The sequence below is a fragment of the Borostomias antarcticus genome (genome assembly GCF_949987555.1).
Source record: "Borostomias antarcticus genome assembly, chromosome: 3".
Taxonomy (NCBI): Eukaryota; Metazoa; Chordata; class Actinopteri; order Stomiiformes; family Stomiidae; genus Borostomias; species Borostomias antarcticus.
Genome location: NC_140236.1, coordinates 10,800,887 through 10,812,994, shown reverse-complemented (window position 1 = coordinate 10,812,994; position 12,108 = coordinate 10,800,887). Strand labels below are relative to the sequence as shown.

The 12,108-nt window shown below is 42.9% G+C and overlaps 1 protein-coding gene across 2 annotated transcripts in view; it reads left to right on the top strand.

Annotated features, from left to right (window-relative positions):
• Window positions 1-554: 554 nt before the first annotated feature.
• Window positions 555-12,108, top strand: part of LOC311307143 (cyclin-dependent kinase 17-like) — a 49,597-nt gene continuing 38,043 nt past the window's right edge. For both annotated transcript variants that reach the window (XM_084435933.1, XM_084435932.1), the window contains exon 1: window positions 555-718. The gene's annotated coding sequence lies outside the window, so the exon portion shown is untranslated. The remainder of the gene's footprint in view (window positions 719-12,108) is intronic.

Genomic DNA, 12,108 nt, shown 5'->3' with positions numbered 1-12,108 from the left:
CCTGGGCATAGAGGCAGGGGTTGGGGTAGGGTGTGGGTAGGAAAAGGATACGGACCCGGATTTGGGTGAGGGGAAGGGGATCTGAGCTCAGGACTGGTAGTAGGACAACCAATAGTAGGACACTCCCAAATCTATTTTCTTCTTTGCCTCTTGATGCGTAGGCTAATTGATAGGCCTACATTTCTACCGCTTGTGCAACACTGATTATTTCTATAATTTGCAGGGTAGGCTATAAATTATTATTTTAGGTGTCTGGGTTGCAAATATGGACGCAAATCGCCCCGACCCCCCCCCCCCCCCCCACCCCTCCCGTGATTTAATCCCAAAAGTTGTTCTCTCTTCCATACCCCCTCCACATACACACACACACACGGCTTAATAACCACATTGAACTTTGAACACGCACGCACGCGCACACACACCCCTTGCGGTGTTTTCTGGGACCTCGCCGCTTCGACTTGGGATCCTACAGCGATATGGCTGATCACCGAACGGGACCGTGTTGTTGTCAGCGCAAATCTGAAGATCATTGTAGTTCAGCCCGTTTACAGATATCTCGTTGAGAAGACTCATCGCTAAACTGGATAAAGAACTCAGTGGCAAACCGGGATCAACTATCCACCACTAACCACGGCAGAGTTGTCGCAGTCGATATCGTTCTGGATTGCCGAATCAAAGGCTTTATAGCCCAGTCTCCCGCATACGAAGCACTTATCAGGTCAGTGCCATTGCTACAATGTTGTTATAGCTGATTTGTTTGGGTCTTTACGGTGTGTAATAGCTAGGCTTTATTTTGCAGAATGTCACTTCGTGCTTGTTCAACACGGTAAGGTTCGGTATCGCTAGAGACGAGCAACATTGCAGGTGCCCGCCTGCATTCTGCTAAAATGTTACATTCACAACCGATTAAACAAGCGTAGCCCGAACACGAACTCAGTGACAAGAGTTTAACCATGACATAGCCTACCCTTTGAAGTTTGGACATTCTCAGTCTATGATGTGGCACTAGGCTACTGTCTGATCAGCCCAGTTGGCAGAGCTACACGCACGACCAGAGGAAACATTCCCTCATATATTCACATTCTGGGTCTTTCATCCGCCGACATCCGCACTTTCCTTTGCCCTGCCAGACTCTGTCCTCCCGGATAGGGCCTAGGCTACAGAAAACACGGGGAGAGAGAGGAGGGACTGAGGCCGATGATACGGGAATTGCGCCCTATTGCGTTATTTTCATAACCTATCTTTAACATAGACGAAAATCAATCCGTGACTTGGGATAGTTATGAGACTCACACTTTCATTTTCTGTTAAATAGGCCCATAGGCTAGTGTTCTTGATATGTTGTGTGAGCTCCCGTTGTCCGCAAACGGGACAGACGAAGAGACCGGCGATGCACCATTGTCACATGAGCTTGGAGGTTAGAGCCAAACGTGGCTTTGCTTGTGAACAAATCAGGCCTATCCTGACATTTAAATTGCTTTCTCTCATTTGTTGCCAGCGTTGTGGTGGCGGTAGCCTATTGTCGACCCGACCGATAAAATATTGGGATATGGGATATGGGTTGTCCCGCGAAGAAATAGCTATGCACAGGCAGCGAACAGGAATTAAACACGTTGGTTAAATGAGCAAGATTAAAAATAAAAATAAAAACACGGATCACAGTAGCAATCACAACAAATAGCCTACGTAGCCTAGCCCTCAAGGGGGCTTTTCTCTAGCCAAATGTTCCATGAATAGAGCTGGCTCATTGCGCTTTGTGAGTCGAATGAGTGACCAATTCTAAAGACTGGGTTGTTGATGCAGGATAGAGGTCCCCCTTGTCACCTGTTCGGAAGGCCGTAGTCTAGCCCGTAGTCATGAGAACATATTTCTTATATTTAATTCAGACGTGCGTCGGTTTTTGCGTCGGTGAGAATTTCTAGGTCGATCAAAGCTGCTGCCAGGATGCGAGGTCTGCCGTAGGCTATTCGCAGCGGAACATGACACATACGAGTCGACACAGGAACATTTTATCACATAATAAACACATCGCACGTCTCAAGGTTTTAGCAATATGTTTGGTGAAACGTCCACCAGCTGTTTTGGTCTGATGTTGAATACATTTTAGGTTAGGGTTAGGGTCACACACATGGGCTCTTTGGTAGCTCCAGTAAGTTCACCTGCCTCTCGCCGTTTTGGTCTTGGTCTCTGGGAAAATGGATTAGGCTGGGGTGGGTTTAGACCTCTCTTGTGCAGACTCAACCTCTGAATGCATCCACAATCACCCGACTCCATATTTCAAACAAGTCTCTTTCAATCAGACCTCTGCTCTTTCACTGTCTGTCCATGTCGCCTCTCCCTGGGAAGAAGGAAGATACAGATTACCCCAAGGGCTAGTAAGGAGAGTCTGCTTCCTTATTCTGTGTGTGTGCATGCATGCGTTTGTGTGTGTGTGTGTGTGTGTGTGCGTGTAAGGTTTAGAAAATGGATTGTGTAGTCGGGCAGACTTTGTTCATTACTCATGCATCCTCAGGCTGCTGCACCAAACAGCAGAGTGGTACTGAGTGCCCATTCCATTCTGCCACTGTGTGTGTGTGTGTGTGTGTGCATGTGTGTGCATGCACAAAACATATTCTGGTATTTTGACATTCAGTCAGTCTAGGGGAAAGCTGGTTTCTGGGCCAGCTTATTCACATTCTGATGCCCTTGATAGGGGTAGGATTAGGGTTACCTATGCCTGTGTGTGTGTGTGTGGGGGGGGGTGATAAAGCAGGTGAGATCTGGTGGAGGCTGGTTGGCAGCATTGACTGACCTTGGCAAGGATGGCACTGCTGCAGTTGTCTGGCAGCCCAATAGAGAGAGATACAGAGAGGATAGAGAGTGTGATATATGCTTGTGTGTGGTGTGTGTGTGTGAAAGACACTGAGAGTCTATAATAGAATGGAAAGTTTATTTGGCATACTGTATGTGACAAGTACAGGTACAGGTACATAGGAATTCTAGGTCTATTAGAGTTTTTGGTAACACTAAGTGCACACTATAAAGCATTTATTAAGTATTAGTTCATCATTTATAAAGCGGTGTTCATTCATTACTACACATTAGTAAGCAATTGTTTATGAACACATCTATAAAGGTTTTATTCTTCATTAATAAGCTAATGTAAAATGTGTTAATTCACTGTTCTTTCATACTTAATAAACAATGTATTTACCATTTGTAAATTATGTATCATATCAATTACAAACAAGTTTTTACTGAGTTGTTAATGGTTCATCAGGTTGTTTATAACATAAAAACTATAAGTACTTTATGCACGCATTTGTCCATGTAATGAATTAGACATGCACAAATGGTTAGTAAGTGGGTCAATAGATGCTTTATAAACACTTTATAATACTGTAATTCTTGATGAATTCAAGTAGTTATAAAGCATTTGTTGGTAAATTATTATGTGGGAGCTGGATAATAAAACGTCTACTATACAACTGTACATAAAAATACATTTTGTAGGTAGGAAGCTCCGTAGTATACAGACGTTGGTTTCATGAATTTTAATGTTTCATTAAGATATCAAAATGATATGCACTGGGCTACTGATTAAAATGTCTGATTTAAGTAGTGTGCCAATGGTCTAAATCCAAAATCTGAGCCTGCTTCTGATATTGCGCAACCAGTTGGATTGTATAAAGGCCTAAAGAAAGTCAAGTTGTGTCACTGTTTACGGTGGCCTAATGGTTTAGACAAGTGTTTGGTTCCATTTTAAATGCCGACTCCCACCCGTTGCACAGTGAATTTCAGCTTCTTCCTTCTGGTCGAAGGTTTACAGTCCCACAGTGTAAAACAAAGCGGTATAGAAATAGCTTTGTCCCAGCAGCCATTTTCCAGATAAACAAGACGTAGCAATACTACATATTGGTTGTACTGTGAAGCTAGGCTTATTTATTTAGTTGTTTACTTTATTTATTTATTAGGTTTAGTGATTAGGGAGAGAGAGAAGCCTTGAGCACTTTTTATGTTTTATATTTGTTTACTGTCTGTTGTTTCAAAATGTGTTTAAAGTATGATGACTGACTCTTTTGCCGCAAAGCAAATCTACCTACGGGTATAAATAAAGTCACCTGAACCTGAACCTGCACTGCAGTAGACCAGGGCTCAAAACCACCCCTGTGCAATAAATAAAAAAATACACTGCAGACTAGGGATGGGAATTTCGACTAATTTTAAAACTGAGTAACCTAACCTGATCCTACTCGAGTAACCGATTACTCAAAAAAAAGATTACTCAAAAAAAGATACCGTCCAGACAGAGCGCATTTAACCCCGGCCCCCTCGGAGGGGAATACGTTTTTTTCCGCCGTTATTACCGTGGCGGTGCTTTCATGTCTCGTCCATGCCCTTGCAAATAAACATATTTAAAAGCTGATGTGTGGTTGGATGCATTACTTATCATCAGATTGAATAACCCATAGGTTTTCATGAAGCTATCGGAATCGAAAAACGCAGCCTTTTAATGTGGATGCACTGCCCAGCTCATAGCCTATTAAGCCTATCGTTAGGCTACTCTGAAAACTCTAAGCCTAGCCTACAATATGCAACCAATTTACTAATATAAATTAAGTATTAAACCAAGCCTTTACTGCCGATGCCGGATAACAAGTGAATTAATTTTTAGCGTTATCTAAAAAGCACCGCGGCACTCACTGCCTATTTCCAATTTATTGGACAATAATGGATGTTTTGGCGTCAAGCCTTCATTAGAGAAATGTCCATGCAAAACTAAATAGATTTATTGAACAACAGGCCTATTCATTCAATATGTATGTATAGCAGGCTGGAAAACTATAGGAGTAGGCTATACGCACATGGACCTGTGCTGGTACTCGCTGTCTTTTTCAGCACCACCTCAGGGCTCATTACCAACATGATTAGACTACCGCTAAATGATGGGAGTGCTGCCTGGAGCCAGAGTACAAAGTTCACTCACACCACTGCCATGCACAGTATACAGATAAACAAAACCAGAGACCCGGTACCAGCGTTTAATTGTCAAAACAAAACAAATGAAGTGGCATATACTGTATATAGGCTTAAGTCTATAGTTCTCTCATAGGCTACCTACGCTGTAACAGGTTTGAAAGTCCGAGGCTCGATCCATAAAATGCTTTAACACTATGCAAAACCACGGTGTAGTTTGATCCGAAAATGCTTAACAGTATGGAAAACCGAACCATGGACATCTAGCATTAGCAAGCCCATGGGCTAATTATTGCTAGTTTTTGTGACCACGTAACTTTGCACCCAAGAACTGTGTCCATGTAAATAAATATAGCTTTTAAAACGTAACCAGTTAGCTGGCTAGACAGTAATCAACTAGTAATCAGTCATCACTGCCCCTGACAACTGGCTGCATTTATTATTTTTACGATCGGTGCACTTTCAGATATTCCGTTTAATAGCCAGGCAGGGGTTCCCCCGGGATTCCCAGACAGCTGACGAGTCATGCCCTACCTAATATCTGATCAGGGGGTTCCCCCGGGATCCCCAGACAGCTGACGAGTCATGCCCTATCTAATATCTGATCATTGGTTGCCTGAAAGAGCCGCAGTGACGTTGGCAGCACCTTTCTGAAAAGTTGAGATGGCAATGTTTTCAAAACGCCTGAGCGCTCCGTATACAGCGCTTTTCTCCAGGCAGCCGCCAACGCTCTATCCTCTTTGGTAACAATTGAAAAAGGGCACAGGCGCTCAGAAATGCGGCCAAACATGCCATATTGTATAGCCTTTAGATTAACCGAGTAGTATTTATTTTCCGACTAGCAGATTGCCTACTCGGGTACTCGAGAAATCGGTTAACCGTGCACATCCCTACTGCAGACTAGTTGAAATTGATCGCAATTGCATTGCCAGCCTTAATATCTCATTGGTAAATGCTGTGTAAAGCATAGATAATTAATAATAACGATTAACAACTCATGTAAAACTTGTTTGTAATAGATATGATACGTAATTTACAAATGGTAAATACATTGTTTATAAAGTATGAAAAAACTGTTTACATTAGCTTATTAGTGAAGAATAAAACCTTTATAAATGTGTTGATAAATTGCTTACTAATGCGTAATGATGAATGCATAATGCTTTATAAATTATGAATTACTGTATTTACTAGTACTTAATAAATGCTTTATAGTGTGCACTTATTATAAAGTGTTACCTACCCAGTTTTCTGAAGGGAGAGCAGTGAATTCTGAAGTTCTTCTTTTCTCCTTCTCCCTCTCCTCTTTCCTTTTATCTCCCCTTATCCTTCTATCTCTCCCTCTCCTATCTCTCCCTCACCTATATCTCCTCTCTTCTTCTATCTCTCCCTCTCCTTCTATATCTCCCTCTCCTCTCCCTCGCATATCTATCCTTCTATCTCGTCCTCTCATATCTCATTCTCTCTCCTTCTATCTCTCCCTCTCCTATCTCTCATTCTCTCTCCTTCTATTTCCCTCTCCTATCTCTCATTCTCTCTCCTTCTATCTCTTCCTCTCCTATCTCTCATTCTCTCTCCTTCTATCTCTCCCTCTCCTATCTCTCATTCTCTCCTTCTATCTCTCCCTCTCCTATCTCTCATTCTCTCTCCTTCTATCTCTTCCTCTCCTATCTCTCATTCTCTCTCCTTCTATCTCTCCCTCTCCTATCTCTCATTCTCTCTCCTTCTATCTCTCCCTCTCCTATCTCTCATTCTCTCTCCTTCTATCTCTCCCTCTCCTATCTCTCATTCTCTCTCCTTCTATCTCTTCCTCTCCTATCTCTCATTCTCTCTCCTTCTATCTCTCCCTCTCCTATCTCTCATTCTCTCTCCTTCTATCTCTCCCTCTCCTATCTCTCATTCTCTCCTTCTCTCCACCACCTTGGAGAGACTTCAGCTTCCGCCCCGGGCCGTAACCTAGCAACACAAAATTGGTTGTGTTGGGTTATGAATAAATCACACAGTGTGTCCCTGTCCTCCCCAGGAGTAACGAACCCTAACCCTCCATGTCCTGGGAGGGCAACACAGCTAAATGTGTGGGTAGCACCCAAAAAATGGAGCCAAAATCCCCTGCAATATTCTTCTGTTGGTATTCACTCTTGTTTTGAGTTGCTTGGTGGATTGGATGATTGCACTCTCCCACCGTAATAAGGAAAAAACAACACATATTGGCCATTTTTACACTTCATTCATTTAACACTGTCAGGGACCTCAGTAGCGTGTGGAAGATCCATACACAGACAACAGAATATTGCAGGGGATTTTGGCACATTTTTGGGAGGCCCTACCCACACAAATCGCTGTGTTGCTCATTCCACGAATGTACAATCTTTATAAGTTGTACCTCGTTGTAAAGGTGACTAATCACGGTTTCCAACAATATATAATACAATGCCAAATGGTATTATTAAAGGGGAGGAATAATCGACCGAAATAACGTTTCCAAACTATTTTTGAGGAGTTTAGTAACTAGTAAGGATGTGGTCCGGAGATTCGTCAGATGGTCTGAGGAGAAACAGCGTCAACTCAAGATCATCAGGACCAAGGAGCTGGTTGTGGACTTCAGAAGGAACAAGAGGGGGTGGAAGTTGAGATGGTGGACTTGTACACGTTCCTGGGAGTGCACCTGAACAACAAACTGGACTGGGTGGACAACACGGAGGCCCTCTATAGGACGGGACAGAGCAGACTGCACAGGTGCAAAACTGGCACGTTTTATTTGTTTGTCAGACGACCTACGATGCGTTATCATCTCTGTTTGTAAGCGACGCGTTGTTGCCGACAGCCTGTTCTGTACATGCTCATTAGACATCTCATTTCGACATGCCTAGTGCCATGTCCATCTGCTGAAGATGACACCATGACAGGAACAAAGAGTCTGGTACAGACTAGGTCTGCCAGTCTGGATTCTCACACAGTTTAGAGAGTCTCTTTGGTGTTTTAACATGAGCTGTTGCTTGTGTAGAAACAGGCTTAGGGTAAATGTGACCGAAGTGAATGGATTGTTGTTTATTCACCAATCTTAATAGTTTACCATTCACCACTCTAATGCTGTAACTAGTTTGGCAAATTTCCTCCTATGAGGATTATTAAAGTCCATCTATCTATCATATATCTATTCACACCACTTGATGTGACTGACATGTCCTCCTGCTCAGCACGTTCAACTGAGATAAGAGCAACACTGAAATCTGACATTTGGTTAGGTGTGTGTGTGTGTGTTTGAGAGCACGGCGTGTGTGTGTGTGTCTGTTTGTATGTCTCATGCCATCAGTTTGGTAACCTAATGGGCTCTAATCTAATCTTCTTCTAATGACAATGGTAGGTCACTGAGCCTGCCAAGGAAATGAACCCAATCACTCAATCCTACGATTACTGTATCTCTAAATGAACTCTGGGAAAACATGCCGATGGGGGGGGGGGGGTGTATTCACATCTGGTAATCCAGGTGTGGAACCTAACCTGTAAACCCCCCTACCCCCTAACCATCTCCCCTCCCCCACGATATCTGTGAAACATCCTGTTCCCTCACTCAGAAGACAGCAGGGCTAGTCCAGTCTAGTCCACACCCCTCACTAGGGCTGGAGGGCTAGTCCAGTCTAGTCCAGATCCCTCACTAAGTCTGGAGAGCTAGTCCTGTCTAGTCCAGACCGCTCACTAAGACTGGAGGGCTAGTCCTGTTTAGTCCAGACCACTCACTAAGACTGGAGGGCTAGACCTGTCTAGTCCAGACCGCTCACTAAGACTGGAGGGCTAGTACTGTTTAGTCCAGACCGCTCACTAAGACTGGAGGGCTAGTCCTGTTTAGTCCAGACCGCTCACTAAGACTGGAGGGCTAGACCTGTCTAGTCCAGACCGCTCACTAAGACTGGAGGGCTAGTACTGTTTAGTCCAGACCGCTCACTAAGACTGGAGGGCTAGTCCTGTTTAGCCCAGACCGCTCACTAAGACTGGAGGGCTAGTCCTGTTTAGTCCAGACCGCTCACTAAGACTGGAGGGCTAGTCCTGTTTAGTCCAGACCGCTCACTAAGACTGGAGGGCTAGGCCTGTCTAGTCCAGACCGCTCACTAAGACTGGAGGGCTAGTACTGTTTAGTCCAGACCGCTCACTAAGACTGGAGGGCTAGGCCTGTTTAGTCCAGACCGCTCACTAAGACTGGAGGGCTAGTCCTGTTTAGTCCAGACCACCACAGATAATTCCTAGCATCCTGCACACTAAGAGGGCTGTAAAATCCATTAAAGATCTACTCACAAATAGATTAAGCAATTTTACATTTTAATTTTTTTATTAGAAATGTTTGCCTGCATGTCTGCTTATGACAAAACCAAATGTTTATATGTATGTCTGTTTATGACAAGGTAAATACAGTTTGTATAATAATACCCAAATTCCCAGTTTATTCCCGTTAATTCCCATTAATTCCCATTAATTCCCATACATTCCTGTTAGTTCCCATGGAAAGTTTCCAGTTTTGAATATTCCAAGAATTTTGCAAACCTACTCTTGATTGAAACCAGTCATCTAAAAACTATGTTTTCCTGACTAGTGCTGGAATCACTGAGATGCCAGAGGTCAGGGCTGAAAGAGAGAGAGACTGAAATGAATGAATGGCTTTTGTTGAGAATTGTAAAGTTGGACACAAAGAGGAGGGCACCCTGTGTGTGTGTGTGTGTGTGTGTGTGTGTGTGTGTGTGTGTGTGTGTGTGTGTGTGTGTATGTGTGTGTGTGTGTGTGTGTGTATGTATGTGCATGTAAGTATATATTGTGTACATCCTAGAAGCTTGTTTGTAACTATATGAAATGTGACACGTAAATCAACCAAACAACACGACAGCAATGGAATTATATTAGGGCCCCTGCAATATATTTTGAAAATGCGGAAGAATTCAAGTGTATGTGTGTGTGTGTGTGCGTGCATGTGTGTGTGTGCGTGCGCGTGTGTGTGTCTTAGAGAGAGAAAAAGAGAGAAAGAGAGAGCCCTACAGGGCAAAATGATGAGCAGGAACGGGAACAGAGAGATAAATACTCCATAGACCTAATTCCAACCCTAACCCATGGTTACCTCTCCTTCCAGGAGAACAGAACCCCCCCAGTATTTGATAGAAAACCACGTCTTCTATACCATCATTGTAACATTCTGGAGAAACACCACTTTTTAAGTTTTGAAAACTTCAGTCTTTAAAGGTCCCTGTTTTATTTACAAATGCCTACATGGACTATCTCCCCTTCCTGTCAAGGAATTCATCCATGAGAAAAGAAACACTGGACTTGGCACCAGGACAGACACCAGAGGAGATAGTGCGGTCCACTATAGACAGACCCGTTTTACTCAAAATGTCCTGATCCATAAAAGGCAGCTCAACCTGGAATAGCCTCCCTAAGGGAAAGCCCCACCCTTTCCACTTTCAGAGGCCAACTCAAACAATGGTTGTTAGTAAACCAGAAATGTGGACACCAGTAATCTTTAGAATTGTTCCTATGGAATTGAGTGTCTCTGCTGCCCATGTACTTGTCGTTTGTTTTATATACCTTTGTTTTTAGTGATGTTATGTTGATTTGGTTCTTGTGACTTCATGTGATTTGTTTGTGTTTTTATGTTGGGGACTGCGGATTGAAAGTAGCCTTGTGCTAAATCTGGCATTTATACACGTTTCATGTTTTGATGTTGAACTGCATCCAAACTCATGTTAATGTGTTCATTAATTTGCACTGTGCCGTCTAAATAGACAAATAAAGAAAGGTAAAGTACACCCCCCCAGGGATTAATAAAGTATCTACCTACTGTACACACACACATGCACACAGACACGCACACAAAATAAAAAAGGTCTTATAGATGTTTATCCCTCAAGCACATACTTACAACTTACCCATTAATCCAATTAAATCCCTGAACAAACTTACACACCTCTATAGACTGTAGCCTATATGCACAGTGCATGCACAGAAATGGGATAGGGTTAGGATAGGTATACTGAATGGTCTCTAGCCTATATGGGTTAGGAGGATAGTAGTTTAGTGAATAGTCTCTAGTAGGGGTGTGACAATGCAGCACTTTGAGCTGCATTTATTTGTATACAAAAAGTTGTATTATTATTATTATATTTATTATTATTATTACTATTATTATTGTTGTTGTTATTATTATTATGGCTGTCAATTTGCAGCGTCATTGCCTGATTTAACATTATTGAAGCGACAAACTTAATTTGGACCTGAATGACCCTGTAGTAAATAAACTACAGAACCATTATATGACAACAATGGCCAAGCACCACAAAGAGGAATGACAGGACGATAAAATACACACCCTTAGGGCACAGCACTAAATAGCCTACTCCCCTACTTCACTAATCAGTGTTTAGGCTACTACAAGCCTACTAGGCCTACTGTATTAGCCCACCGCTCCAGGAAACAAAGTTCACGCTCTCGAGTGCTGATTAAATCTAGGCAAAGCAAAACGCACAGCCATAACAACTTAATAGCAACATAACTTTACAAACTCCCGATTTTTTGTGACCCGGGCGTTGTGCCTCTGCACACTAATTACTGCAGCTTGATCGAGAGCCTCGTCGATCCGAAGGTTGGGTCGATCCCAAAAGGTTGAAGCTTGACTGCGGTACTAAGATTACTTTTGGACTTACTATGCTTCTGAACTGCCTTATGATTTTTTTTTATATCATCATAACCAGTTGTAACCCATGGATTGTTCAGAGTGCAGGTTGTCCGGTCAAAGAGGAGACATGGCCAATAAAATAGCTTCTGAAGCTTAGGACTCCCAGCTAGCCACTCTGTTCTAGTTTTATTTTACCACAGAAAGTTCTGCACTTACCTCCTCCAATTGGTATCCCATCTTTTTTTATTTTGAGCTGCTGCTCAAAATATAGTTTTGTGAAACACCCCTAGTCTCTGGTCTATATTACACCCCTAGTCTCTGTCCTATATTACACCTTTAGTCTCTGGCCTATATTACACCCCTAGTCTCTGGCCTATATTACACCTCTAGTCTGGCCTATATTACACCCCTAGTCTCTGGCCTATATTACACCCCTAGTCTCTGGCCTATATTTACACCCATAGTCTCTGGCCTATATTACACCCCTAGTCTCTGGC